Here is a 25,274-nt window from a genome sequence, read left to right on the forward strand (position 1 = left end):
TGTGAAATGCATTCTTTTCATATCATAATGCAACAAAATTACTTCAAATTAAGAGCCACAGAGTTATAAATTTAAAGTAATTGGTAACTAATAACTTAATCTTAAAAAATGAATAGAAAAAATAAATTACTGAAGCAATTTTATTTAATAGAATGACAACAATGATACAATATAACAAAATTCAGGGGATACATCCAAAGCAGTATATAGAAAAAATTTCTATTTCTAAATACTTACATATCAATGAATTGGATATGAAATTAAAAAAAAACATTAAGAAATCTCTAATTTAAAGATCAAATTGGAAATCTTGAAAATAGGAGAGATTAATAAAGTTGAAAGTAAAAAAATCATTTAATAAAACTCAAAGCTTGTTTTATTTAAAAATAATAAAATAAATACATGACTGGTTAATTTAATATGATGAGCTCTTGAAATGTGGTGGTGATGGTGAAGTTGGTTAGATACATATCAGATATAATCATTGGAGTCAAAACATAAAAAGCATAATCCCTAATATCAATAAACATCTCTGCTAACTATATTGCTCTTGTCTTGTAAGAAACTCATGTAGTTAGCATGTGGACCTAAATAACTGCATAATCTTAGCTCCATACCAGTCAAATAATATACATCACATCACAAGATAATTCTGTGTACCTTGAAAAGAAAATCATCTTGAGAGACAGAATTACAAGAAAGTTACTTGTGTATGGGGAATAATTTTGGCTAAACATATGACAATATTTTTCTCAGGTTAGGGGTCTTAAACTTATTGTTCATAATTTCAGATAGTGTGTGAACACCTGTCCTTTCAATTGCCTCCTTTGATTACTCCTCTGGTGCTCATTAATTATTATTAGCCTTTCTTTGCTTAGGACACAGAAGGCAGTTGGATACCCAGTAAAAATTTGGGTGAACTTAGGCTATATTTTCCTATAATGGTGAGAAACACCTCATTTAAGGTAAAATCTAAATCATTCCCGAAATCAAGATAAACTGCCTCTATTGCTTCCCCTTGATCAGCCAAGTTCAGATTAGGTTGACAAGACTTGTTCTTCAGTAAACCATTGTAGTTATTAGCCAACTCTAGGGCTGAATTATCTCCATTAAACAGATCAGAATAATTTCCCTGATTATAGGCAGAGAACAGTTTCTACAAAAAAAGGGACCAGTGCATTTCTTTTTTCACACTTGAAAACTAGGGGGTGGGACAAAGAAGGGTAGAAAGTATATTACATATCACTAAGCAAATGAACCTATTTAAATGAGTTGCTGGTAATAAAGGAAGACTTTTCATGGAGATTAACTTTATTAGTACTTTATAGATAGCTTAACTCTTAGATATGATATAATTGCTTATATATGACAATCATAAGTAAGGAAAAATATTTAGAAATTATAAAGAAGGAAAAAGGTGAAAGATATGACACTGGTTGTTGGGTGGTCATTAAGGGAAACAAATAATTTTTATGAAAATTGGAAGATTTAACCAACTTACAGGAAAGAATTAGGTCTTTGATTTCATTGCTATAGCAAATTCTCAGGTGAGGAAAATTCCTCTAAAATACAGATTCGTATCTTCTCTGCAACTTCATTTTAGAGAATTGCCATGAGCACTGAAAGCTTAAGTGACTTTCCTAGTATATAGCAGAGATAGAACATAAATCTTACTCTTCTTTGCTCTAAATCTGGCTCAGTACATAGTACACAACTCTGCTTCTCTAGGTTAAGCTATTCTAAGGTAACAAAATTATTCTGACATTTGTCATCTCAATCTTGGTTTCCCTACTTGCTTTCTGATTGACTGGTGGATAAGGTTGAGAATCTTGGGAGAGTCCCTTTAGCGGGTCTTCATAAGAGAATTTGGTGGAAAGAAATATAAAGAACAAAATAACTGCTTAAAATATTTGATTTCCTCTTACATTTACTTTGAATTTATGAAAGCAAGAAGCAAAGAATATGAATCATTTTTAAAATGCAGAAAATTTCACTTTCAACAGTCTACTCTTTCACATTTTGCTTAACTTGTAAAAATGAGTCTGTCCAAATCTTTTTAACTCAACATTGTATTTGCTTATTGGATATAGAAATAGCTTATTATTTTTCTAAAAAGAATTCTTTCAATTCTTTCCTTAACATAACTTGATATTTTTGCCTCTCAAAATATGGTTATTTTGTTGAGGATGAATCTCCATGGACAGAGGATACATTACAATGAGGTGAAAGTGAGAAAATATTTGACTGTCATCCTCACTGTTTCAAGGGAAACTGCCTTCTTTCTATCAAATAGATTCACTAATAAAAATTCCTAAAATAATATTGACCAAAGGTTCACTGGACATAGAAGAATAGATGAGTTGATAATCTGCACCACGGGGGGAAAAACCCATATCGATATAGACAAAAAATCCAGCCACCATAGAAGGAATTTACAGTCTGAATGCCTTTTGGAGAATTCTATTCTTCATTTTATTTCCTCAGGTTTTTCTTGAGTGTGATATGTATCTTCTTTCACAATATGACAAACACAGAGATATGTATTTTTGACATGTACAACCTGTATCGTATTACCTACTGTATTTCTGCAGAAGAATACATGGATCTCAAAATGTCAAAAACTATTATTAAAATTATATCAACAGGTAATCTCAAAATAAAAAAATCAAATGTATGTAGATCAGAAATATTAAGACCATAATGTCATAAAGCTATTCAAGTAATATTAAAAAGTCCAATCAAATAGTTAATTATTTTTACAAACGGCTATCTTAGGCAGATGTCATGATCAGATGACATACAATCAAACAAAAGTAATAAAGTTCAATACAAAAAAATGATTATTAAGAAGAGGGCACTGTACTAGTTGATGGGGATGTAATAAAGCATAGATTACTAACTAATTGAATTTTCTCTTTCTCCAATAACTTAATACTTATGCAAGGTACTAATCTATAGGATAAGGTACTTGTCAATGAAAGAAAGAGATGTTGGGTACAAAAACTCTTCTGAAGAAATTTACAATTTAATGGGTTTGGGGACATATTATAATACATCTAATAAAATAGAGAATGCCAGAAAAGATGTATAGTCAAAGTTAAAATTTGAAAAGAGAAATTTCTGGCAGAGTCAAGATAGCAGAATATAGACCGGGACCCATCTGAACTCTCCAAATATTCCCCTTCAGTTGATACTAAAATAATGTCTCAGATCAAATTTTTGAGTGACAAAACCAAGAAAAGTTCAGAAGGAGACATTTTTTCCAGAGTATAATGTATGTTAGAATGTTCATAAGGAGAAATATATAAGTCTAGGGTTAGTATATACCCAGAGCAAGGCAGAAAAACTGGTGTTGAGAAGTGTAGGAAGGCAAACAGCAGCAGCCACTGCAGCTTCTGAAACTCTCAAATAAAAGACAGTAAGGACATAAAATAATTGGTCAGAAAGAGATCATAGGAGATCATTATCTGATACTGGATATAGGTGGTGCTTGTAATCAACTATATTGTCCATAATTAGTTCTGGGTCCCATTTCCAGAACAGAGATTAGAGCTTCACAAGGAAGCAAGAGCCATGGGAAACAGTTCAATAGGCAAGAGTAGAACTAACACTTGCGGCTTCAGGGGAACAAAGCCCCTTTCTGGATAAGTTCCAAAGCACAGAGAAGTAAGGTAATAACCACATATCACAGAATATCACCAGGTTTAAAACACTGAAAATCTGCAGATTTTGTGCAGAACTACTTTTCAAAACAATAGCATGAAAAAACCTGAAGCTTGGCACAGTGCATCCCCACTCCAAAGTGAGCAGAGCCTAACTTTAACATAAAGTTCAAAGTGAAGAAATAGGCTGGCAAAATGAGTAAACAACAACAATATAATGACTATAAAAGCATAAACTCTGCTAGGAGAGAAGACCAAGACATAAACTTAGAAAAAGAAAACAACTTGAAAACAAGCAAAGAAAAACCTCAAAGAAAAATATTAATTGGACCCAAGGCCACAAGAATTGGAAAAAATGAGAGATACAATAAAGTTAAGAACAGTAAATTGTCATGTTGGTTAAAAAGACACAAAAATTGCTGAAGAAAAAAAACAACTTAATAAACAGAATTGACTGACTGATAAAAGTTGCAGAAAATTGAGTGAAGAAAAGAGCTTCTTTAAAAGAAGAGTAGACCAAAGAGCTTCTTTAAAAGAAGAGTAGAGCAAATGGATATAAAAGAAAAGACAGATCCAAAAGCTCACCATTAAAAAGAATCCCTCAAAAAATAGAATTAAGCAAGCAGAAGTTAAGGATTCCATGAGACTTCAAGAAACATAAAACACAAAGAGAATGAAAAAAATGGAAAAAATGTGAAATATATACTGTGAGAAACTGACCTTGAAAATATTATAAGCAAAGATATTTTAAAAATTATTGAACTAGTTGAAAGCCATGATAAATAAAAAGAGCCCAGACATAGGATTTCAAGTAGTTATTAATGACAACCAATCTGATATCTGTAATCTAGTCTGTAAAATGGAAATTAAAAGTTTTTATTGAAGACCACTTGAAAGAGATCCCAAAAGAAAGCTCTTAAGAATATTAATTGATATTATAGTATTTGCCTTCTCGGTGAGTCAGGTATGGGCAAAATCTGGAAATCCAAACTGAAAAAAGAAAAAAAATGCTAAAATAAATTTATATATATGTATATATGCATATATATATATATATATATGTGTGTGTGTGTGTGTGTGTGTGTGTGTGTGTTTAATTGGGAAACAGTTTAATTATAAATGGAAATAAAGAGAAAAGGAAATCTTGCTGAAGAACAACAATTATTATTTTATTAGACAGTTCTTAGATAAGGTGAAGGTGAGTAGGAAAAAAATACCTCAGTTCTAGCCATGGATCATAGCATTAGAAAGTTGAAAGAAGTTGGAGTAAAATAAAGAAAAAAATCATATAAAACTATTTCACAGGGTTATTATGAGAATTGTGTTTTGTAATCCTCAAAGTGCTGCATAAACATGAGTTATTATTTTTTAATCAAATTGGATGGCTTCAAGTTCTGACCAATAACAGATTGCATGTATTGGAAGTCCAAGGAACTACTTATAATATCCAGAAAAGCCCAAGACCAATACTCTCCCTGATATATTGGGGAAAAAATTAGCCACAGCAAATTATGAGTGTTTAATGAGACACATACCATCTGAATTGCTGAAGTTTTTACTATAACTAGGAAATATAGACAATCTTTCAAAAGGCATCTACTTTTTGAATGATCAAATTACTCAAATATCAGAGATGATAATGGAAATAAATGTATTTTGTTTAATGAACAGCTGTTATTTAAAACATGTCTGAAATGATCACATCATCTTTTCAGATAAATAGCAACCAACACATTCAAATTTCCACATACGTTTAGCAGAGTAAGACTTCCATTCAATGAGTCAAATTATTTCCTCTGAAGATTTTTGTAGAATTTTGCGACTGTGACACTAACTATATTCATGAAGGAAAAATGCTGAAGCAATTGTTCAAATTAAATCTTCAAATTAAATAGCAATACAGAAATATTTTTTTCAAGTTTGACACATCTTTCCAATATATTAAAAACAAGTATACAAATTACCAAATATTAATTGTCATTTTTAGCAAATGATGATGTGATTTTCTAAAAGGAAAATATAATTGACAAAAAATCACTATCATCTTTTCTTTTATTCTTATTAAATCCTTCTTATCTGTGACTCTATATGCTGCATTATTTAAAGGATATTTGACATATTTATTACTTGTAGAGCACTAATTCAAGAACAAAATTACTTTTAACATGCTGTGATAGATTTTTTTTAACCCTCAAGTTCAATTATTTATAGACTAATTTTCTGTTTGCTGTCTCTTGGATGGCAATGTGAAAAGTTCACAAATCTGGCTATATGACACTTGCCTCCTCATATTCTAGGGCATTGACATTTCTTGGTGGACTGACAGTAAATCATAACTCCCTAGGCTGCTCGTTAACTTTTAGAAGTTGATATACTAACTTATAAGTTTGGTCTCCCTTGGTTGGCAATGAATTCTGCTTATGGATACTATAAAAAGAAAGTACTCAAGACTGTAATAGATAGAGCCTCAAAGATGAAATTTAACTGTGGCAAACTTCAGCCAGAATCACCACTGCCACTTTTCCCCAATACCATATCCCCACTGATGCTTGGGAGGCTTTAGAGATTGTGGCATTTTTCACGCCAGATAAATTGTATTTTCATTTCAGACTATGTCATTATCAGACCTATGGGCAGCCATCAATCACCATCTGATCACAGAGTCATGGATCACTGCTATTAGGGACTTGCTAGATGGTGGAAAAGAAAAAATACCGAACTTTTTTGAGGAAGATGGCATTTTACCTGGAGAAAGATAATACAATACAGGAAGCTATCATTTAAAATAAATGGTAAAAGAATACACTTTAAAAATGAAATGCAAAAAGATATAGTAACAATAACTGAAATATTTGTGTATGCATGTATATATATATATTATTAGTTAATTGCTTTTGACAGTTTTTTTATACTTAATATTGGAGGGTCAAAGAGTTTTATTTTATTTGGGGCATAGTTTCAAAAGAATGAACCAGTGCACAACTCTACCAACAGTTTTTTAGTGCTCTAATTTTTCCCATCTCCTCTAGCATGTCATTTCTGACAGATGTGAGATGATACATCAAAAGTCAGTATAATATTTCAAGAAGAAATAGATGTTTAAAGAAATTGAGAACTTTCAAGAATTCCTAATGAAAATGAAAAGACAAGGTTTCATAGAAAATTTGACATTTAGGGGGCAGCTGGGTAGCTTAGTAGATTGAGAGCTAGGCCTAGAGACAGGAGGTCCTGGGTTCAAATTTGACCTCAGACACTTCCTAGCTTTGTGACCCTGGGAAAGTCACTTAACCCCCATTGCCTGGCCCTTGCCACTCATCTGCCTTGGAATCAATGAATTGTATTGATTCTAAGATGGAAGATGAGAGTTTAAAAAAAAAGAAAAGAACATTTGAAGAGAAGTATATAAAAGTAAACAGGAAAGAGAAAATCAAGGATTCAATAAAGTTAAATTGATAAACTTTATATTTATATGAGAAAATCAATCATAACTACTATGAACTTTATCAATGCTGAGCAATTAGGATGAATATATCTGGATAGAAAGCGTAGAGGTGAATAATATGATAGAAAAGGAAAATAATAAATGATGGAGGAGATGTCGGAAAATTGGGTCACCAATCCACTCTTGGTGAAGTTGTGAATTGATCTAACCATTCCAGAAAATGGTTTGGAAAATCCCCAAAGGGCTTTAAAACTATAAACCCTTCGATCCAGCAATACTACTACTAGGTCTGTATCCCAAAGAGGTTTTTTAAAAGGGGAAATGTCCTGTTTTACAAACAGCAATTTTTTTTGTACTGACAAAGAATTGGAAATTGAGGGGATATACATCAATTGCAGAAAAGTTGAACATGTTTTGGTAAATGATGGCAATGGAATACTATTGATGATAAGAAGGATAAAATGAAATGATGAAAGGATAAAAGAACCAATGGAGTCTGAATGAAGACCAAGCATATGATATTTCACTGTATTTCTTCACTTTTCTTTGTTCAAATTCTCTTGTGCAAAAGGACTTATATAGATCTTTGGCATGAGTGTGGAGAGCAGAATGGACTCTTATCAGAATTCAGCTAGAGGTCCATAAATGGCAACCATAGATTAGAAAGTTAAGTATCCCTCTGCATCTCCCCTACCTTTCTCTCTTTTTACTACTACTATTCCTTTGATTTAGTAAAGTTATTAAGCTACAAACAGCCTTATGATTTTAGATATTACAGTTGGCAGCCATAAAGTTGATAAGGAGTCACATTTTCTTCATTTTCTTCACTTTTTACTCTCTCTAAACTATTCTTAAAGCAGTTTGTGAGAAACTAAGTCAGATAAACCAAAAACAAAAATGAAAAAAGGCCAAGACAACAACTGGAGCCAGCAATCAAGACCAACCAAAGCTATAACCATGTGGCCCAGAGCTCTGAACCAAAAGGATTGGTGAGAAGGGGTTGAGTATTAGAGAAGGGTAGTAAGCTTGGTTTTTTTTAACTTTTTTTTCCACAACTGATTTGGGAACTAACAAGCTCTGATTGCCAGGCAGTGACCACATGGAACTCCTGATCCAAAACCAGGTATTCCAAAATCTCAGCAGTCTCTTGCCTTTTAAAGGAGATTATCTTGCTCCTGGGAGTCAGCAGTCAGTCCCCAAGTCCCCTCAAGATACCTCAAAAGCCTCCAACATGAGCATAGGTGAGGGGGTGGGGAGTTGGGGAGAGCAGCAATAAGCCCCTAAACCTGCCTCACTATAGGGGGGTTCCAGGCCCCTGCCACCTCAATTTCAGCTCCCTTGACCCTGTGGAGCATCTCAGGTCCTGCTCTGGGCAAAATCCCAACAGAGGATGCTGGCAACAGCCTGCACTCTCCACCCAAGCTTTGTTCCATACTCAGGTCAGTATTTCTCTGCCTTTGCCATCCCAGGCTGACTCAATGAAGCAGCTGCCTGTCAAGCCTCTCCCCAGTAAAGCTCTGTGGCCCAGGCACCCCTCAGAGGTAGTGCCCTAGCCCCCTAATCCTGCAAGTTCACCATGTAGGACATGGCCACTGGCTTTTTACCCTTGGGGGGTGTGGGAGGGAGAGAGCTCTTCCAAACTTCTTAGAACTCAAACTCAGACTATGTCCTGAGAGGTAGCTTTGCCTAGAAAGAAGATTGCATGTGTGTGTGTGTGCGTGTGTGTGTGTGTGTGTGTGTGCATGTGTGTGTGTAAATGTGTTTGGTTTGCCTTGAGTAGAAAGCCTTTGCTTTTTCTTGTTTTTTCACTCTCAAAACTTCCTTACCGTTTTTTGGGGGGCTTTTTCCTGTCTTCAATTCAAAGGCTAGCATACTAGGGCATGTCTACACCTACTGTATTTTTCCTTCCTAATCTTTAGGACACTCCACCCTCGAGCCCTGGGAGAAGCTACCCCTTGGCCTACACACTAGGGTAGCACCATCTACAGGCAAGAAATAAAACTTCAGGCAATTAAAAAATAAATAGAATACCAACACTATTGGAAATAAACAGAATAAAAGAAGTAAAGTGCCTGAGAATTCTTCTCTATATAAGGTACTATGTAGTTGGGATGAAAAAGGGTTTCAGGTTTCCTAAGGAGGGTTGGATGTCAAAAAAGGAGATGAGAAAAAACTTTGCAAAGCCCGGGCACTAAAATCCTTTAAATGGCCAAGGATGGTTCTTTTGATTTTAAAATTTTAAAAGAATTAAAACTGGTCATCAATAACAAGGGTCAAAGGGCTACACCTATTGACTTTTTTTTATTTTAATTTTTTTAAACCCTTAACTTCTGTGTATTGACTTATAGGTGGAAGATTGTTAAGGGTAGGCAATGGAGGTCAAGTGACTTGCCCAGGGTCACACAGCTGGGAAGTGTCTGAGGCTGAATTTGAACCTAGGACCTCCTGTCTCTAGGCCTGGCTCTCAATCCACTGAGCTACACAGCTGCCCCACACCTATTGACTTTTAAGGGCATAGCATCTTGACAAGTCAACCAAACCCACTAGCCCTGAAAATAGCCTGGTTGACCCTGAAAATCTTGACTTAACTGTCCCCCAGCCTTGAAGCTGTTCATTTTCTAGATCCAGACCATTCTGGCTTGATTCCTTCAACTCCTCCTCCTAAACTCTTCTAATCTAAAGTTTTCCATTATACAATGTCACTTTCAGTTACTATGTTTTGGCTATTAGTTATATGTTTGGTTATCTCAGCTTTATTTCTACCTTCATCTTATGCTTATAATTTTGGAGATTGTGGTACTTAGAATTTGCATTAATTGTGCTACTCTTTATAACAAGCTTTTACTTGGTGAAAAAATTATGTACACTCACAACATACATCATGGCCAAGCTAGAAAGGAACTAGAACTAGCTTTTGAGTGAGAAACCTTTGTGTTATACCTCTGTTTGACTGACACATTGTCACATGGAATGTGAACTATGAATTCCTGATTTTTTTTTAATTTTTATTGTTTTTCTTTATATTTGCAATATGATATTTGATTTTTTCTTCTTTTTTTGGCACTTGGGTACATAGAATTAATATTAATGTTTTTGAAGGATAAGTTTATAATATCTTTTAGCTCTAAAAATTTTAGACTATGGAAACGTGCCATTGATTGTTAAGTATTATGGAACTTTTACTAATAATTGTGACTGATTTCAGAAAAAAGGATCACAAAAGAGTCACTGCACAGTGCAAAGAAGCACAAGGTCAAAGAGACCAACAATCCCTGTCAGATTTCTGAGGATCTCCACCAAGACAGAGGACTTGTTTTGAGGTTCAAGAAAGTAGATGTTTGACAAATTCAGATAGTGGTCTTCCCCATGTCAGATTCCTACAAATACTTTACTTTGGCTTTCATTTTGGCTCCCCTTTCCCTGATATTAAAGATGAAATCAGACCAAGGGACTGTACTTCCCTTTTACCTCAGAAGCTAGTCCCATTTCTTTTATAGTATGACCATTTTCTACAGTCCTGGGTCTTGATGCGTAAATGCAATATTGCTTCAATTGTCCTGTAGGTTAGTAGGACATTAGTCACTTTAATTGGGCCTTGCTGGTGATGGTGATTCAAGGACCTCTTATGGGTTTATTCTTTTTTACTCGTAAATTTATACACATAAGATTTTGAGATATATTTTTTATCCAGAATTTAATTTTTTCTCTTCTATTTTTTGGGGGGAGGGTTGGTTTTCTTTTGAGAATTGATTCATATACTTCATAACTCAGCCATGAATCCCAGAGTGATTCTAGTATTAGTCAACACCCTCCTCAATGGGGATTATATAATTATCATAAAATTCAAAGTTTAAGATCTTTTAAAGCAATTTTAGGAAAGAAAATCACAAACACCCCAAATTAAGAAACTGTATCTTTTGGAAAAGGTGCCATAATGCTACAGAAACCACACACTACATTAAGAGATCCTAAATGAACTTTGGGATATAATGACTTGAACTGAAGGGGGTTGAACATATCATTTATTCTGAATATAAATGCTTACATCAAAGGGGAGTGCCTCCTAATCAGTGTTTTTTCAATGTATCTACCAATCATTTTTGCTTTCATTCTCTTTTCTTACCCTCTTATCCCCCAAATTGTTGTAATTCCCTCTAGGTAAAGTGTAATATTTTATACACGTCTATTACGAAAATCTTTAGTTGTAAGAGCTATTTATGTGAAATGATTTTTTGGGGAGACTAGGCATGCTAATCTCCCAAAGACCCCAAGTAGGGAGATTTTAATATGCTTGTCTCCTAATAGAATCACAGAGGGGATTATGAGAAGCAAATTTCTCTTTTTCCAGTGTCACTTTTTTTTTTTTAAACATCATCTCTCAGTGATCTAGAAGTCAAATACCACTAAGTAAATTCAGGTATAGACAAGCCCTCAGAGTAAGGAAGTTAAAGAACCAAGGAACCAATGAGATAGGAAACTGATTCCACAGGCACTGTCCCCTAGGTGGCCCATGCAAATTTAGAAACTATGATTAGTTCCTGAGATGTGATATATGAGAGTTAGTAGATGGAGAAAATTGCTTATAAGGGAAGATCCATGAGAAAGTGGAAGTCCTTGTTCTGAGCACGAAGAGCATAATAGATCTTTGTCAGAGTTGAGCTAGAGGCCCATAAATAGGGACCATAGATTAGAAAGTTAAGTGTCTCTCTACTTGTCCCCTACTTTTCCCTCTCTTTACTATTACTACTACTACTACTACTACTACTACTACTACTACTACTACTACTACTACTACTACTACTACTACTACTACTATTTTGATTTAATAAAGTTATTAAGCTACAAAAAAAGAATTTACATAAAAGATATTTTACATTACTACACACATGAACAATACACATCAGATTGCTTGCCACCTCAAGGAGGGTGAGGATAAGAATTTGACTCCAACTTAAAAATGAAAGTTAAAAATTGTTCATATAGTAGAGGGAAAAAATAAAAGAAGAAAAAAGAAATATGTCTTCTCATATTCTTTTATTATTTGTTAATTGGGAACTGGATCTTATTTCTATGAATTTGACTCAGTTCTCCATATATTTGAAAAATAAGAACTTTTTCAGAAAAACTCATAAAATTTTTAAATTTTACTTCATCATCACAGTATTATTTTTAGTAAACATTGTTTCTTTGATTAGGTCTTTCTTGTTTTTGCTTTGTTTGGAATCATTATTGCTACCCCTGCTATTTTTACTTCTGCTGAGCATAGTATATTCTACTCCAGTCCTTTATTTTAGCTGTGGTTTTTTTTGTCTCTTTTTTGGTTATGGTTTATATCAATATAATATATAACAACAATAATACAATAAATATTATTTGTTATAAATATGTAATAAATTAAAATAAATATTCTTATCAAAAAGAAAAAAAAGTTCTCCTATTATCTATGTCCATAAATTTATCCCATTCTTTTTTCCTTCCCCCTCACTTCCATCACCTTCTCCCTAAGAAGGCTGGAATATGATATAGGTTAATGATGGTGGACCTTTTAGAGAGGGCGTGCTAGGCCATGCCCTGACCCCACTCACCAGGTTGAGTGCTTTGTCTCTGCACCTATCAAGTGTCAGTTATGCCTCAACCCTTACCCCACACAGGGAAGAGAGAAAGCACAACCATTAGGTTGCTGGGCAGAGGTGTGGATAATGTGAAAATGTCCTCAATGAGTGTAGAGAGGGGGATGGGAGCCTTTCTAGTAATGAACTCAGTTGGGAGTGTTGAAGGGTGGCTGTGTGCCCACAGAGAGCTCTCTGTGTGCCATCTTTGGCACCCATACCATAGATTTGCCATCAGTGATATAGGTTTCACACACACGTATATATAAAATCATAAAATACATATGTTGCTGTTTACCATATTGTGAAAGAAGACATACTTGCTTACACTAGAAAAATTTTAATAGTGGAAATAAAATGAAGAAAATTATATGATGATCCATATTCAATTTCCATTTCTTCTTTGCTTGTATATATCATTTTAAGTCATGATTCCCTTGGAATTGTCCTCAATCCTTGCTTTATTAATAATAGTTATTCACAGTTGATCATTAGATATTATTATTGCTACTGGGAACAACTTTTTCCTGGTTTTGTTTCACTTTATACAAGTCTTTCTAGGTTTTAATTTTTTATGATCTTCTTATTTGTCGTCTCTTATTGCCACTAGTATTCCATTATGTCACATCATTTGTAACCACAGGAATACAAATGATAAGCAAAGTCTCCAAGACATAAAGAAATAGTTTTATTGTAAGAGGGAGAGTCTCACAATAAATCTGGACTTCTGGTCAAGACCAAAAGACCCAGAGCACTGTGAGAGACCTTCCTATATACCCCAAAGAATATCATAACTTATGTACTCATACAGAAATAATTCAGAACAGTGACAAAAATAGAGAGATTTGGATGTTTGATGTAATCAGGAAATACTTCTCATTGGTAGAAGTCACTTGCTGATGACATGAAAGTCACTTAATAGGCAAGCGGGAAGCAGGGAAGCCTGGAAACCTGAACCCTACTTCCTAAGCCTGATGATGTCAAGTATTATGTATACCAGGCCCCAAAGAAGGGAAAAAGCCTAATGGTGTATACTAGGGTGTATACAAAGGTGAAGGGATGTCACCAGGCTTCTAATCAAGGCAAAAGCCTATATGCTAATGAAGACCCAGTCACAGATTCAAAACCGTGATTGCTGAGGGTGCATGATATAGCAATTTTAAGATTAAAGCTAAAACTGAGGCCTATGCTAACAATGATTGATTATATTCAAGCAGTTATCTTACTTTAAAACTTATACTAAAATAATCATAGAAGACCTACTAAGATCATCACTTATGCTAACATTATTTAACTATTTTAGAATTATAATCATGATCATCTAAAGACTACTGCTAACATTAAAATCTAATCCTCATATAAGGGGGTTGGGGATTATAATTATATACCACAACTTAATCAGACATTCCTCAATTATTTGCTATCCCTTCAATTTCTAGGTCTTTGTGACCACAAAAAAGCTACTCTAAATATTTTGGAACATATAATTTCTTTTCCATTAATTTCTTTTATGTATGTGTCTCTATTTTTCAAAAAAATCCCTCCAAAATTTGTCATTTTGCTCCTTTACCATTTTACCAAATCTGATAGGTATAAGATGATATGTGAGAGTTTTTCTAATCATCAATTATTTAGGCATTAGTAAGTATGCATATTATAAATGATGTATCATTAGAAGGCAAATTAAGAAAAAAACTAGAAAAAAATTATAGCAAGTTTCTCTGAGAAAGGTCTCATTTCTTACATAGATAGTTGCATAAAGTTCATTAAAATACAGTCAAAATACTTATACTAATAAAGTGTTGGTGAAGTTGGGGATTAGTTTCCAAATGACAAATGGTCAAGGTAGGTAGTTCTCAGATGAAGAAGTTAAAATTAACTTTAGTCACACAATAATCCAAATCACTATTAACTAGAGAAATGCAAATGTAAGAAATTATGAGACATTATCTTATATTTATCAGAATAGCTAATATGATAAAAAAGAAAAATGATAAATTTTGGAGAGGTTGTTGGGAAATTAGGACACATATACTGTTGGTGGAAATGTGAACTGAAATAATCATTCTGGAGAACAATTTGGAACCATGGTCAAAGGACCATAAAACTGTATACTCTTTGACCAAACAATACCATTACTAGTTCTGTATCACAAAGAGATCAAAAAGAAGGGGAAAGTACCTATTTGTAAAAAAAATATTTGTAGTAGTTGTTCTTGTGGTGGTAAAAGAATTGGAAACTGAAGGAATGTCCATCAGTTGGGGAATGACTGAAAAGCTGTGCCATATAGTTGTAATGTAGTATAATTATACCGTAATAAATGATGAAAAAATGATAAAAAAAAAACCCTGGAAAGTCTTATATGAAGTGATACAGAGTGAAGTGAGCAGAACCAGGAGTACACTGTACATAGTAGTAAGAGAAATGTACAATGATCTACTGTGAATGACAACTATTATCACCAAGGCAAGGATCTGAGACAATTCCCAAGGATTCATGGCAAAAAAAAGGAAAAGGCAATCCAATACCAAAGAAGGAACTTGTGGAATCTGAAGGCAGATTGAAGCAAACTATTTTCTACTTCATTTTCTTAATAAATTTGTTCCATTATAGGTATATATGTCTTCTTTCACAGCATGTGGAACATTAAAACATGTATTGATATCAAATGTATAACCTACATCATATTTCCTGTTGTCTCTGGAGGTGGATAGATAAGAAGGAGAGAGAGAATATGGATTGCAAAATGTCAGAAAACAATTATTAAAAATTATATCTAATCAAAACAACTCTGAGGTATCACTTCACACCTATCAGATTGGCTAAAATGAGAGAAGGGGAAAATAATGAATGTTGGAGGGGATGTGGCAAAATTGGGACATTAATGCATTGCTGGTGGAATTGTGAACTGATTTAACCATTCTGGATGGCAATTTGCAACTGTGCTCAAAGGGCTATAAAAGAATGCCTGCTCTTTGATACAGCCATACCATTGTTGGGTTTGTACCCCAAAGAGATCATAGATAAACAGACTTGTATGAAAATATTTATAGCCGTGCTTTTTGTGGTGGCAAAAAACTAGAAAAGGAGGGTATGTCCTTCAATTGGGGAATGGCTGAACAAATTGTGGTATATGCTGGTGATGGAATACTATTGTACTAAAAGGAATAATAAACTGGAGAAGTTCCAGGTGAACTGGAAAAACCTCCAGGAATTGATGCAGAGCGAAAGGAGCAGAGCCAGAAGAACATTTTACACAGAGACTGATATACTGTGGTAAAATAGAATGTAATGGACTTCTGTACTAGCAGCAATGCAATGACTCAGGACAATTATGAGGGACTTATGGTAAAGATGCTACCCACATACATAGGAAGAACTACAGGAGTGGAAACACAAAAGAAAAGCAACTGCTTGAACACATGGGTTAAGGCTGACATGATTGGGGATGTAGACTTTAAGGACCACCCCAATGCAACTATCAATAATATAGAAATAAGTCTTGATCAATGACACATGTTAAAACCAGTGGAAATGCACATCAGCTGTGGTGTGGGGGATGTCGGGGGTGTGAAGGGGAGAGTAAGAGCATGAATCATATAACCATGTTAAATTTTCTAAAAAATAAATATTATTAAATGTTAAAAAAAAGGAAAGGGAGAGAGCTCAAGGGTGATGGCATTAATATTCTGCTGAAGTAGGAGGTGAAGACATTTAGAGGGAACCAAGAAGTTGGGGACATGATCTTGCAACTTCAAGAGTATAAAAAACCATATATATATATATATATATATATATATATATATATATGTACACATATATATATATATACTTATATAAATATAAGTAATGAGTCTACATAAGATATATAAAAGGATTATTGAACAGTGCTAATGGGCCCAATTTCATTACAAAAATCAAACTGGCAGATGGTCCAAGGACTACTTTTATAATATTAAATACTTTGTGAAAGTGATTTGGTAGCTTCTCAACAATTGCTTTGTATTCTAATGGGCAAAAAGGATTACAGGAGTCCTTAGAAAAGGTGATCCATGTCAGAATCTTATGAGTCTAATAAAGACTAGAAATTATAAAGTCTAAAAATTATATCTACATATAATCTGGAATATGTAATGAAAAATAAAATAACAGATGCAAAGGACATTCTGTAGGATTCAAGATTCTTTTCCATTCTACTACCTGCATCTATTTTACAAGTCAGTTCATCCCATTCACACTTATTTATGACTACTATATATTTATTTTTCCCTTATTATATTTTCCTCTGTTTATACTTCTCTCTTTCTTTCCAAATCTGTGCATGTCTCTGTCTTTTCTGTCCCTCCTCAAATGTCTGTTTTGCTTCTGATCACTGCCTCCTTTAATCCACCCTCCCTTTTATCAACATCTTCATTTGTTTTATCCCCTTTCCCTCCTGTACCATGAGTAGAGATGTTTCTTCTTTTTTAAAACCTTACTTCTGCCTTGGAATCAATACTCTGTAATTTTTCCAAGGCAGAAGAGTGATAAGGACTAAGCAATGGGGGTCAAGTGACTTGACCAGGATCACATAGCTAGGAAGTGACCAGATTTGGACCTAGGACCCCCTGTCTCTAGGCCAACCAGCTGTTCCCGGTAGAGATGGTTTTGAATTCTACCATATCCAGCTTTGTGTCCTTTGGAAAGTTATCTCAGCTTTCTTAGACTCATCTGTAAAATTCTAAAGTGTAAATAATATTGGAATTATCTGTCTCATCTAGTAGAACCTGGCAAGTATCATATAAATATACGTTATCATTAACAGAATGAACTAAATCTTTTCTTACTTATCATCAGTAATAGAAGAGCAAAGCCACTGCCATCAATTCTTTTTTTATAACTAGTGGTTAATAATTAGAAAAACGTGAAGGCATTTGGCTAAACATTGAATAAATAGTTCCTTTGGCAAGCTTATTGCAATAGGTAGATTCTTTTTTCCAGTTAATTAATTTCTGCAAGTTTCATCCTCATTTATCATCTGACAGACTCACAATAGCAATGCATGCCTCTGTGATCATGAGACTGTAGCATTATATCTTCAATAAATAGCTTTTCACAGAAATTTTCTGTCATCACTGTATAGTTCAGACTGAAGTACTTCAACTGTTGATTGGTTCAAAAAAAATTAGGATGGAACCGAATGCTTTATACTGGGTGTAAATAAAGGGTCCCTCTCATTTTTTCAACATTTTACATTGTTCTCCAATTGATTTGGATAAAAAGGCACACTGATGAGGATTTCATATACATTAAAACAATTTTGTTTTCAAAGAATCAGTCACAACCCTTAAAATCAGAAGGATCTTCAATAGCCATCTCACGCAACCCATGTAATAAATAAATCTTTATAGTATTCATGAAAAAAATGTACTTATTCAACTTCTGCCTGAAAACTTTCAAGGATAAAGAACACAATAGCTCTTTCAAAAGCTCATTCCGTGAAACTCTGTTTCTTAAACAAGTTGTTTTTGTTTGTTTTTCCTGACATCAAATATATAATCCTCCTTATAGGGTATACATTAGTTTATATTCACTATATTATGCTCTTCCTCTTGCTCTTATTTCTATCAAGTAGCACAAAACAAAGAATCCCTCCAGAACTTCAAATGTTTGAAGAAAACTATCATCTATACATCTTCTGAAGTATAATTATGACTTGTTCCTGCATTTGTTCATCCCATAACAAAGATTGAGAGCTATTCACCATTTTGCAGATTTCCTTTAGATGTTACAAATTTATAAATATATTTATCAGTGACACCTAGAATGAAAAATAACAACTAATCTTTATGTCTTAATATATGCTGGGCATTTTGCTAAATGTTTTACAAATATTATCTTGATCCTCACAACAATCCTACAAAGCAGGTTTTATTAGTATTCTTTCTTTATAATTGAGGAATCTAAGGCAATCAATCAGGGGTTAAACATCTTGCCCAGTGTCACGAAACTAGGAATTGTCTGAGGCCAGATTTTGACTCTTATCTTCTTAACTACAGACTCAGTGGTCTATCCATTATACTTAACTTCCCAGAACAGAACATAGTCCTTCAGAGAAAGTACAATAAGAGTGGAGTACAGTAGAACTGTAGAACTTTATTCTTGCTGTTCTTATAAGCTGTATTTCTTTTCATACAGTCTGAAACTGATTTAACTTTTTTTTTATGATGTCACAGTGCTAACTAATTGAGAATACTCACCACCAATCCTGTGGGATCCATATTGCTGAGAGAGGTTCAAGCTGCAGAGAGGAGTTCAAGCTGCATCAAAGAATTCCATAGTGCCCCCCAGAACTCTAAGAGAGGGGGCAGTTAAACATAGTTGGAGTCCTGGTATAAAAGCCAGGTCACCCTTCTTGTAGGGTCCTGGTCCTGACTCTTTGCTCTTGGATCCGAGAAGAGGGGCAATCTGTGTAGCTCTGAGCAGTCATTCAGTCTCTGACAGACAAAGCTGCTTTACTTTGTTAGACCTTCAAACAAGACCACAGTCTACCTTAGTTTAGCTATCTAGGTTTAGAAAGAAGAATATTTAGAGGCTTAGAAAGGAGATCAGACATTCAAGCTACATTTCCCCCTTTGAGGGGAGGGGCTGCTTATTTGATATAGCTGTTTTAGGTAGTTTCTCCTTACCTATCAATCTTAAGCCATTTCCCCCCTTCCTATTCCCAGATATCATTAAACCCTTATCATCTAGGAACAATGTCTGTGTTCTTCTACAAGGACTTAACCTATTGACAGCCACACCTACACTGAGGCAGATGGCATTATGTGCTCAGTCATAGAAAACAAGGATCAAGAGGGGAATACTATGTCTTACCATAATGACTCCACTATGCCAGTGGACTGACCCCTTCATTAAAGCATTGGTGCAGAAGGTGCAGAGAGTACAGTTTTAAAACACATGGGCAATAAGATGCAGTGAAATTTCCTACCACACTGATATTGAAACATTAATAACTATACCTCACTGCTGGTCATTCATTCAGTTCTGCATTCATTCAATTGTATTCAAGTCCAATTCATATCATACCATCTCCTTAAAGATACTATCTGATTATCAAAAGCTTTAATAAAATCTTTGCAAACTATATACACATCACACACTTTTCCTACATATCTTCTAATTCATTAAAAATAAATGATATTAGTTTGGAATGACATACTTATGATTAAGTTATGTTGATTCTTTTAAACTGCTTTGTTTTTGAAAATATTATCAAATCTTGAAATTACCCAGGAATATAAGGCAACTTCATTATTGGAGAATATACTCTGTTCCCTTTTATGAAAATCAGAACTACTTTTCCCCAATTTTGTGGTGCCTCTTCTGTTTCCAATCATTTTTCAGATATCACTCATAGTGTCTCAACAGTCGTACATGTAGGTTTTTTTTTAATGATGTAATTTATTGTGGCCAGGTTACTCAAATTTATCAAAGGGAGGTCAATATTTTCTTAGAGTTTCTTCATTTATCTTGGGTATCAATTTTGCCTTAGTAACTTTTGTTCTACAAGTTAAATTAAAAAGGTCATTGTGCTTGTCAGAGAAAAGAAGCAAAGCAAAAATGCATTCTTAAAATAGGAAATTAAGAAAATAAGAAATAATAAAAAAGAATATTTAATTTTCTTCAGTTAACAATCATTATGCCATTAATAATAAAAATTCTTATTCCTTACTGAACCTCCTTTTTCTCCTAATATAGTCAACAAAAACCCCTGGTTTGGTTTATTATTTGTTTTACCACTCTAAATTCATCCTGGTCTTTAACATTTCTGACTCTGATTTCATTAGATGATGTCACACACATGTTCATCCTCATTTATCTTACACTCAGACTTTAGTCATCAGTGTTTTTTTTTATTTTTAGACCTAATTAACAAATTCCTGATGAATTCACATAGTTCTGTTCAGAAGAATATTTCATCATCTACTCACTAGAATTGCTTTCCATGGTGGATTTGGAATTGCACTTAGAGCATCTACTTAGCTGCAATGTTCCAAGAGAGAAAAAAAAATCATCAAGCATTTTCTAAGTTCCAAACCATATGCTAATCACTTGACCTCAAAAAAGAAGAGTAAGACATTCCCTGCTCTCAAAGTGCTCAAATTCTATGAGAAATACAATATATGTGGAAGAACATAGTTATATGGTCAATGGCAAGAACCAGGTATCTATCTAGGACTTTGAAGATGATTTGTACTTTCATCTTTTTTATATATATTTTGAATTCTTCTTAAAGATTTCTGCTTTTGAATCAAAACTGTCTACTGATTCCCCCCATGGTTTGGAGTAAGTCTATTTGTGCTTTAGCATTATCATCTGAAAATTTTCAACTTAATTAGCTTCAATTCTAATAGTATGTGACCTCCAACACTGTCACATGTGTTAACCATTTTACAAGAGCTAAATTATTTAGCATTTTTTTCTTTTGGAAGTATATCTTGGCATAGTAGAATGACAGAGTCAAAAGATCTTTGATGTCAGAAATTTTCATTTCATATGACTTGGGGATTCTGAATATTTGCTACAGTGACATTTTAAAAAATGTTCTTGATAAGTTTTAAGGGTTGTGTGGAATGATTCTTTTCTGTCACAATTGTCAAAATTGAGTACAGTTCATTTGTTTGACAGGTGATAAAAATGAGATTAGGTGAAATGAAAAGAAGTGAGATAAGGTAAGGTAAAGTAAGATAAGAGATCATAAAAAGACATGTATAAAAATATTTATAGCCATGCTTTTTGTGGTGGCAAAAAATTGGAAAATGACGGTATGCCCTTCAATTGGGGAATGGTTGAACAAACTGTGGTATATGCTGGTGATGGAATACTATTGTGCTCAAAAGAATAATAAATTGGAGGAATTCCATGTGAACTGAAATGACCTCCAGGAATTGATGCAGAGTGAAAGGAACAGAACCAGGAGAACATTGTACACTGAGACTGATACACTGTGGTAAAATCTAATGTAATGGACTTCTCTACTGGCAGCAATGCAATGGCCCAGGACAATTCTGAGGGACTTATGGAAAAGAATGCTACCCACATTCAGAGGAAGAACTACAGGTGTAGAAACACAGAAGAAAAACAACTGCTTGAACACATGGGTTGAGGCGGACATGATTAGAATGTAGACTCTTAATGAACACCCTAGAATAATTATCAACAATATGGAAATAGGTATTGATCAATGACACAGGAAGAAACCAATGGAAATGTACATTAACTACTGGAGTGTTGGGGTGGGGAAAGAGAGCAAGAAAATGAATCATGTAACTATGGAAAATTTTTTTCTAAAAAATAAAAAATAAAGATTAAAAAAATAAAAATAAAGATAAGGTATGAGATAGCATAGATATTACTGATATTCACAAATGAGGAAGCTTTGAGTCAAAGACATCAAAAGAAGTCTAATTATCAAATAACCTAGCAATTTTTAGTTTAAAATTAAAATGAAAGGTCTAGGTCTCCCCTGCCCCCCCACACACACATTAGATATTTTTACTTTCTTGGAATCATTTATCTGTTTTATGAGGAAAGAATTTGCAAGCAACAAAGCACTGTATATAAATGCCAATTTCAAATGCAGATTAGAGTGTGGTTTTCCCTCCCATCACATTCTACAAGCTTTCCTCTGGCTTAGAATGCTTTCAATCTTTATTTTCACCTCTTAGAATCCTTATCTTCTTTAAAGACACACCTTGATGCAACTCTGCTAGGAAGGTCTTTATGATGCCCCTAGTTATTTAGTGTTCTTTATCTCCACTCAAATTAATTTATCAAGTTATACCATGTTTCTGAATGGAAAAGGCAGGTTCTTACTTTTATCTTTGTGTCTCAGATCTATTAAGGTGCCTTGCACAGAGTAGGTGCTTAATAAATGTTTGTCTTATTGTTTTGAATTTAATCATGATTAGTTTTTGTGGTAGCTAATACATGTTTAGAAAGACCAATCTTGGAAATACTAAATCAGTACCTACTTTGGAAATTAGGTGACTTATATTGTTGACCTCAAGCCAATGTTTTCTAGATGAAAATGCCTTATAATTAAGTACTGTTAGTACTTTAGTAATTAAGTACTTTTGGATAAATCCCAAAGTAGATTCACTTTATGCTGAATTTCAGTCAATGGAATACTATTATAGCAGGTTCCCAGGATATTTCAATGCCAAATTATATTGAATCTTGCTTAAGTTTCTCTTGTATGGAGTGGGATGTGATTCATGCCAAGCTTTCTTTCCTCTTGATCACAGTCCTATTCTCTTTAATATAATAGGCTTTAGATAATTACATTTACTTGAAATGAACTTCTAAGGGTCTTTGGCAAAACTGTCACTATGTGCTGCAATTGCAATGTAAATAGAAATCCCCACTGAGGGAGGAGAATCCACAAAGCAGCTCTCCTAACCATGCAAATTGATTTTTAAAATTGGACTCTAACATTTCTAAATTATATCTATATTTACCTTACTAACTACTTAGCTGTTATAGTCATCATGTTGATTCCCATGAAACTCTAAGGGAAGATTGATATAACCAACACATAATTTTATGAGTATGTATTATCTGCAAATTAGATTTACCATGTAACTTAGTTCATCTTCTTAAACAGTATATCCAGATAGGTAATAAGGAAGATTCAATAAAATGTGAATTTATTTTCTTTTCCTTGATCACGCAATCTAGAAAGGAGTTGGATGAACTTGAACACAAATGAAGAAAATGACAGAAGACATGTTACTTCCATATTTGGAAGCTTTCCCAGGGTAAAACACAATAGAATATTAATGAGTTAATCATACTGGGGGATGGCATGGAAACAGCAATCTATTAGGAGCTGGAGATATATGTTCTAATTACATTTCAATTAAAACATTAGTATCCCAATATGTAACTTCAATTTAATAGCATTGATTGAAAGTCCAAAACATATCTAAAAATGTGCTAAGCACCATGTGGCAAAACAAGAAAGGGGAAAAGTCAATGATTTGGTCCATGGCAACAAGGAGACATATCTTTGGGAAGGGTTAAGATTTTTAGAAATCAAAGACTATTATTTAGTAATTTTTTTAAATGTGGGCAAGCAAAACAATCTTTCTCAGCCCTTCCCCCCATATACAACATACATATCATTGTCTGCTGGTAAATGTTTAACAACCATCTCTTCAAGAAAGTGTTTATGGTGTATTTTTATGTTTAATCTTCATTATTTTCATTTTCTCATCAATTTATTAAGTGTAGCCAATCAACAAACACTAAATTAAGCCTTGATTTGTAGCATTTATATATTTCTGAGTTGTAAAAACTCACATTGAAAATTTAATAATTGGCTTTTGAAAGCTAATATTAGTTAGGTCCACAAAATACTTCCTTATTTCCAATCCAGATTTATGTCTACAGATTTAAGATTTTATATATACTATTTTGATAATCTTGATGAAATGGTTTGGTTTTCATCTTGAGCACATTTGACTTGAATGGAGCTCCACAATTTCCACTATCCATTTTACAAGTATCTATCTTTCCTTGTCCTTTATATAGCTGGGTCATCCTTCCCACTCCCTACAAATACCCTCATCTAATAGAAATATCTGAAAGGATATCTAAATTAGTTTGAATTACATATGAGCTAATTTCAATTTTCCTTCATGTATATGTAATGTTTGGGGGAAGATATTGCTATTTTGTTTTTATTTCAGTATATTTTAAAAAAATAATTGGGTTACTAAGCATCCCACTCAACTAAACAGTACTTTTTAAGAGAGCAAAAAGTAAAAATTTATGTTCTAATAATCATAAAAAGAAAAAAATTCTTACATTACAAATATCCTCTTCCATGCCTCATTCAATTAAATGTTCAGGCAACATTATCTAGATGATCTACCATTTCAAAAATCAATTCTCTTAAGTTTATTAATGTTGATGATTAAAAGAGAAAAAGAGTAGAGAAAGGCAATCATTTTAAATGAATATTCAGAAATAGGGAAAAAACGGTACATGGGTATTTTACAGAAAACCAGTTTGCAATATCTCCACTTGAATACTTCTGTTTTGTCATATTCTTTCCTTGGTAGTATTCCTCCAGAATTTTGTAAGATTCTTCAAAAATGACATTTTCATGAACAATAAGAATATTACTGATATATTTAAATTTAACCTAATAATGATGTAAATAATTCTCTCTGTTACTAAAATTTCCTTGGGCATAAAGCACCCAGAATCTTTTTTTTTTTTATTTTAAACCCTTAACTTCTGTGCATTGACTCATAGGTGGAAGAGTGGTAAGGGTAGGCAATGGGGGTCAAGTGACTTGCCCAGGGTCACACAGCTGGGAAGTGTCTGAGGCCAGATTTGAACCTAGGACCTCCCGTCTCTAGGCCTGGCTCTCAATCCACTGAGCTACCCAGCTGCCCCCAGCCAGAATTTTTTTTTAAATTTACTTGTTATGATAAATACAAATAGATTCACTTCTATATCCTAAAATATTTTTAAAGGAAAATTTTTTTAAAAAGTTATCTAATGGAT

The sequence above is a fragment of the Gracilinanus agilis genome, chromosome 3 (genome assembly GCF_016433145.1).
Source record: "Gracilinanus agilis isolate LMUSP501 chromosome 3, AgileGrace, whole genome shotgun sequence".
Lineage (NCBI taxonomy): Eukaryota > Metazoa > Chordata > Mammalia > Didelphimorphia > Didelphidae > Gracilinanus > Gracilinanus agilis.